Genomic DNA, 6,191 nt, shown 5'->3' on the forward strand with positions numbered 1-6,191 from the left:
CGAAGGTTTTTGCAGCTTGCCTTTGCTTCTTGCCCACAGGACCAACTGCTCTAAATCGGCTTCTTTAACTTTTTCAGCTCTCTTTGAGAGAATATGAAAGAGCAGCCGCACTGAAGCCTGTAGATCTCCATCCATGGTGAACCTTTCACCTTCTCTCTGTCTCCGCGGCTTACCTCACCTCCGCGGGTTGCTCCGCTCTCGCTTTTCTTCGGCAAGGCAGCAGCTCCGCTCCAGCTTCCCGGCCTCGGCCACGTCCACCCCCGCCGTTCGGGTCTCTTGTGAACGCCGAGGTCTTCCCACTGCTCCAACGGACTCTCGCAAACAAACAACAATGCAAAGAGTCTTTTTCCTCCCGTTGGGAAACGGCCCAATTCGGAGTTTGGAGACTTCTGCTCCGTTCCACTTGATCCCCGTTCACAAAAAGTGAATTTGGGATCCCGGTCCCGTCACCATGAGGCGATTTGGACCTGAATTTTCGTCGCACGACTCAAACCTGACTGCCCGTTACTCTAAAAGTAATTTGGCAGCCTTTTCGGAGCCTCCTGAGTCCCTGGTCCGGGCGCCACTTAAAGCCAGGGAATCTCAGAAAAACGGAAAGCTGGACAAGACAAACGCACATCCAATCAATATGATTAATGCAACGTTCTCCCTTTATTCAAAATCAGGCGGTAGTTTATATAAGCTTCCACATAGTTTACAGAAACAAAGACACTCTGATTGGTAGGCTAACATTGTTTACCTTTTCCTTAAAACGGCCTACACTTTACACCATAAAACCTATACTAACTCACACCCAGACAATCCAGTGGTCCCCACAACACCTTAAGACTATTTTCTATCTGCGCCACAAGCTCTGAATTTCTAACTGCGTCAGAGGCTTTGAAGGCCCTACCAGGCCTCAATCTGAGGCCTAGACTGGAGTAGCTCAACTTTCACAATTCATGTCCTCTTTCTCTCAAAAATGCTGCAACACACAGGTCCATTGTGCATTCCAAGGGTCCGTGGCTTTCAGGGACAGAGACCTTCCTCTCTTACCAGAGCTCTGAGGAGAGCCGTAAGCTACAAAATATCATTTCAGGTTGAGCCCTGCTGAACTCTTTTTCGTTCTTCCTATGGAATGGGAGGCAGGGCTGGGCACTTGAGCAGCTTGGTCTGCACCATCCTAAGTCATGTGCATGGAGCCCACAGGAAATGTTGAGATACCGGAGTCATTCCCATGGTGCTGGTCTCATTTTACCCCCCAAAAGTATCTTCTGCTGCCTTAAAAACAACCAATGGTAATGGAAAGTGCAGTAACCAGTCACAGGAAAGCACCCAGCTGCCTGCCTGTGGGCAGGTGCCATCTACTAAACCTGTGCCACCTTCTGCCTACTGCTCTGACCTCCCAAAACAGGGTTTGGGAAATAAATGTGTTTTTTTTTTTTTCAGAAATGTGCCTGATCTTTCAGTTTTCTTCCCTTTTATGCAGGCTGCTGAAGTTCTTGTGCCCTGAATGGCTCTCCCAGTCCCTACCTGAAGAGCTGACCTGAGCCGTGATCCTTCCAGCCAGTACCCCACTGTGATGTGATGGTGAGAGTGTGTCAGCCATGGTCTGCAGCCTGAGCTGGGAGTGGTAATTATCCCTTTTCCAATGACCTGTGAGTGGTGACTGCCAATTGTCCAAGGGCCAGGACACATTTCCTCCAGGAGCTGGAGGTCCCTGTGTCCCCACAGCCCCGGGATGTTGGTGACCGCAGGCCCAGAGCCATTGAGTCCTCTGTACAAGGACTAATTGCAAGCTGTAACGTGAAATTTTTATTATGAGTCATTTGCTCCTTTAGCTATGTTATCTTTAGAATAATGTTTTTCTATTTTATTGTGTTATTATATTGTGGTATTGCCTTATTGTGTTGTTGTTACACAGATATTACATTTCCAAAGGTGCGGTAGTGGATCAGCTGGGTGGGGATTTGAATTCTACACCCCTGCACTGGGCCATCAGGTAGTGCTGCTTGCAACCCCTAACTGCAAATCTGTAGGTCTCAGATTCAGTCAAAGAGAGAAACGGAGAGTTTCTAGCCAGGCAGAAGCCTAGGAAAGAGTTGGAGAAGAATGTAAATAATTATTTATCTCTCTTGATGTTCACATTATTTATAGTTAAGTTCTATCACTATGCATCAAGCACTCTGCACCAATGGTGTGGGCTGTTTTCACTTCAGGACCAATGGAATTGTTCCTCACTAAGCTCTGTATAAAAGAGCGGTGTATTTTAAATAAACCAGAGTTTTACTCTCAGCAGCCTTCTGAGTCAGTCTTCTCATTCCCGTCCTGCCTCAACAGTGACACCAAGGGAACCCTACAAACTGACATCAGGAACCTGGACTGGTGAGTTTTCTTTCCCAGGGAAAAGGGCTGGTGTTTGTGTTCAGGGCCCTGAGCAGGTTTGGTTTGGGCTCCATCTACTTTGATCCCTCCCGTAACGTATTTATAGACATGGATAGGATCACCCTAAACTTTCTCTTTTCCAGACCAAGAGTTCCATCTTCCTCCATCTTGCCTTACGGCAGAGTTGTTCCAGTCCCTCCATCATCATCTTCACAGCCCTTCACTGCTTTCTTCTGAGCTGAGGAGCCCCAGCCTGGAACCAGCCCTAGAGGTGCTCAGCAGTGCTGAGCAGAGGAGAAGGATCCCCTCCCTCGGCCTGCTGGCTGCACTCTCGATGCAGCTCAGGATCCCAGAAGAGTGCATATTTTGGCTTATGGTGACCTTGGTGCTCTCCAGGACCTCCAAAGCCTTTCCTGGCAAAAGCTTTCCAGCCCAGATAGAATGGCCCCCAGTATGCTCTGGTGCCTGCCTGGTAGTGTTCCTCTCCTGGAACAGGACTTTGGGCTTCCCCTTCTTGAACTTGGTGATGTTCCTGTCAGCCCATTTCTCAGGCTTGTCAATGGCAATATTATCCTTCGCCGCTTCCTTCGAGTATTGTCCCATATTTGGCGCTGATGTTGAATTGTTCTGAGAAAGAGAACCCCATATGTCGGAACTCAAAATGTCCCTCAGACATTTTTAGAGGTTCCAGGCCTTGGTCAGAAGCATTTTAGACCCTGGCAAGCAGCTGAAAACAGCTGTGATCTTGAGTTTGAGCCATGGAATGAATTACCAACTTTGAAGGTGGAACAAGTGGTCACAGAGAGTTAGATGGTATAGTAAAAGTAGTCACAAATTAGAAGGAAATTTTTTTTAGTATTGTACAAGGGAGTTTTAATACCTGTACAGGGGGGTTTTACTTTATACATAAGAGTCAAGAGTTCTAAGATGGAGGAAAGTGGGCCTGATCCTGTTCTTCCTCCTTCTTCTTCCTTACCTCCATGTTCTTGGTGATGTTGGCATTTTTCTATTGGTTTAGGCTGGGGACACACTGTTCAACGTAGATGATAGATATTGGCACATTATTGTAAATATAGTACATGTAATTTCTGGTATATAATGTTTGTACCATCCCACTGAGGGGCAGAGCCCCACACGCTGCCCTGCAGGACAGAGCTGCGGCAGGGCAGCAGAACATGTTATAGATAAGCAAAAATAAACAACCTTAAAAACAGCACAGACGAACTATGGCTTCTTCTTTAGCAACGAAGCAAAAAAACAAAGACTTTCTACAATCTCGAAATCACCAATACCCACAAATTCCAACACCCATAGGACTGTAGGACAAGAATTTTTGTGGCAGTAACTGCTGTGTGCAAGAGTTTCCATTTGTCTTTCTCAATAAATATACAAGGAAGTGTAATACTCAGCTGGCCAAAGAAGAGACTACTTTCAAGGCCCAAGCCACCGGGAGTGGGTGTGTGGTGGAGGACCTGGGCCATGCCTAAGGCTGGCTCAAGAGTCTCTAAGTGACATGGGGAGATCGACACCGAGGGTCAGACTGGATCCCCTGGTTCATGGGCAGAAGGTAAAAACCCAGTATGTACAATACTGGTTTGATCAGAGGGAGGTTCAAAGAGCTGGAATACCTGTTGAAAAAAAACTTTCATTTCGAAAAAGGAAGATATTTCACTTCATTTCTTGAATTCCTATCTTATTGAAAGAAAAAAAAAGTTCAAAGATAAGCAAGTATGGATCTCATAGAACTGATTAGTATCTATGTTTTCTAATTCCGTTTTTAAACTTGTGTGTTAAGCAACTGAATTAAAACATGTTGCTGTAATTGTGGGTTGAGGCATGTATTATCTGCATTAATATTTTTTATTATTTATGAGATATAGGCATTATTCAAATCTTTGCATAAAACTTCTTGGCTAATGCAATCTAAGTACCTAAATATAATTAGTGGAAGAGTTTGTTAGCATAATCATTGCCATGGGCTGTAATTAACATAAATTTTAATTTCATGACCTTGTAGAAGAGATTATAATTGCACAAACCATCATTGTGCTGAGAATGTTTTCCTCTTGAATGTTGTTTTTTGAAGATGATCACCATAATATTTTGAAATTATTATTATTGTAGTACTCATCTGCATTCAGAGAATCAGAGAATGGTTTGGATTAGAAGGGGACTTTGTAATCATAAAGCTTGTAGATCATCTGGTTCCACCCTCCCTGCCATAGGCAGCAACACATTCCTCTAGACCAGTTGTCTCCAAGCCCTGTCCAGTCTGGCCTTGAACACTTCCAGGGATGGGGCAGCCATCTCCAGGACAGCTTCTCCAGGAAACCTGTGCCAGGGCCTCACCACCCTCACATGGGATAGCTTGTCCCCATCTAACCCTGCCCTCTGGGAGTGGGAAGACATCCCCCTTTGTCTTGACACCCCAGACCCTTGGAAACAGTCATTCTCCATCTTTCTTTCTCATATGCTCCCTTCAGAAACAGGAAGGCCACCATTAGGCCACCCCAAATATGCCCTGGCTACTCTTCTTAGGGACAATTTACCAGAGCCTTGCTGGCTGGCATTCTAATTTGTTAATTCATACATCTTAGATACTAATGAATGTTCAAAGGGAACAAATTCTTTGATTTGTACTCAGCATCCTGTATCTGGGCACCAAGAGGTTTGCTGAGTGGGAATGTTGGAATTGGTGGAATTGTGGGGACACACACATAAAACTTCTGCCAGTTTTAGGTTCATGTCTCAAGCACCAACTATCCATTGCCATCTTGGTGAAGAGAATTCTAAATCCAAATGGATTTTTTCAGGCTGTGAACTGTTGCAGCATTTTTCAGAGAAAGAGGACATGAATTGTGAAATTTGAGCTACTCCAGTCTAGGCCTCAGATTTGGGCCTGGTGAGGCCTTCAAGCCTCTGACGCAGTTAGAAATTCAGAGCTTCTGGCGCAGATAGAAAATGTCTTAAGGTGTCATGGGGACCACTGGGTTGTCTGGGTGTGAATTAGTAAAGGTTTTATAATGTAAGGTGTAGGCCGTTTTAAGGAAAAGGTAAACAATGTTAGCCTACCAATCAGAGTGCCTTTGTTTCTGTAAACTATGTAGAAGCTTATATAAAGTACCATCTTATCTCGAATAAACAGAGAACATTTGATTAACCACATTGGTTCAGATCTGTGTTTGTCTTGTCCAGCTTTCCGTTTTTCTGAGATTCCCTGGCTTTAGTGAACTGCAAGCCATGCAGTGGGGTCCATCCTGCACCATGCAGACCTGCCATGCCAGTATTGACAGCTGGGCTGAGCAGCACCACTGCCTGCCATGAGCTCAGCACCACAGAATGGGCTAATTGCCCTAATCAGTATTGGCTGTGTGGGAGCTGTGCCAAGGAAAACATTCCTGGAGTTGTCACATCAATTAACCCTTGAGCAGAAAGAGGATCCCCATTCCACAGCTATGGATCTGTTAGCTGGAGAAAGGGACAACCAATCTTTTGGAAAATATAGCAAATGGAACTACCACTGCTATGCAGTGCTTTTTATTTTTTATTTCACAGTAAGTGGCTCAGTATCACAGACTGCTGCTCACTAGTGCCCAGCTTGAGACAGTTGCTGGCTACAGAAAGTGTTGGCATGTTAGTAAATACTGTCTGCTGTTATCTGTTGTTATAAATTTGCGCCACAACGGAACATAATCTAATTAAGAATTTTATTAATTTACAGCAAGTAGGATATGAACAAAGGCAACAGCGCTGGACAGCAGACTGAGAACTTCAAAAACCGAAGCTCCACTGACTGCTGCATTGATTCCTTCAAACCGTCTCCTTTT

The 6,191-nt window shown here is 45.0% G+C and overlaps 1 long non-coding RNA gene across 1 annotated transcript; it reads left to right on the forward strand.

The window, feature by feature from the left end:
- The first annotated feature begins 1,478 nt into the window (after positions 1-1,478).
- On the forward strand, positions 1,479-2,950 carry LOC140680867 (uncharacterized). The gene is made up of 3 exons (XR_012052246.1): positions 1,479-1,612; positions 2,320-2,364; positions 2,508-2,950. It is a non-coding gene; the product is annotated as an uncharacterized lncRNA (long non-coding RNA).
- Positions 2,951-6,191: the final 3,241 nt, after the last annotated feature.

The sequence above is a fragment of the Taeniopygia guttata genome, chromosome 29 (assembly GCF_048771995.1).
Source record: "Taeniopygia guttata chromosome 29, bTaeGut7.mat, whole genome shotgun sequence".
Lineage (NCBI taxonomy): Eukaryota > Metazoa > Chordata > Aves > Passeriformes > Estrildidae > Taeniopygia > Taeniopygia guttata.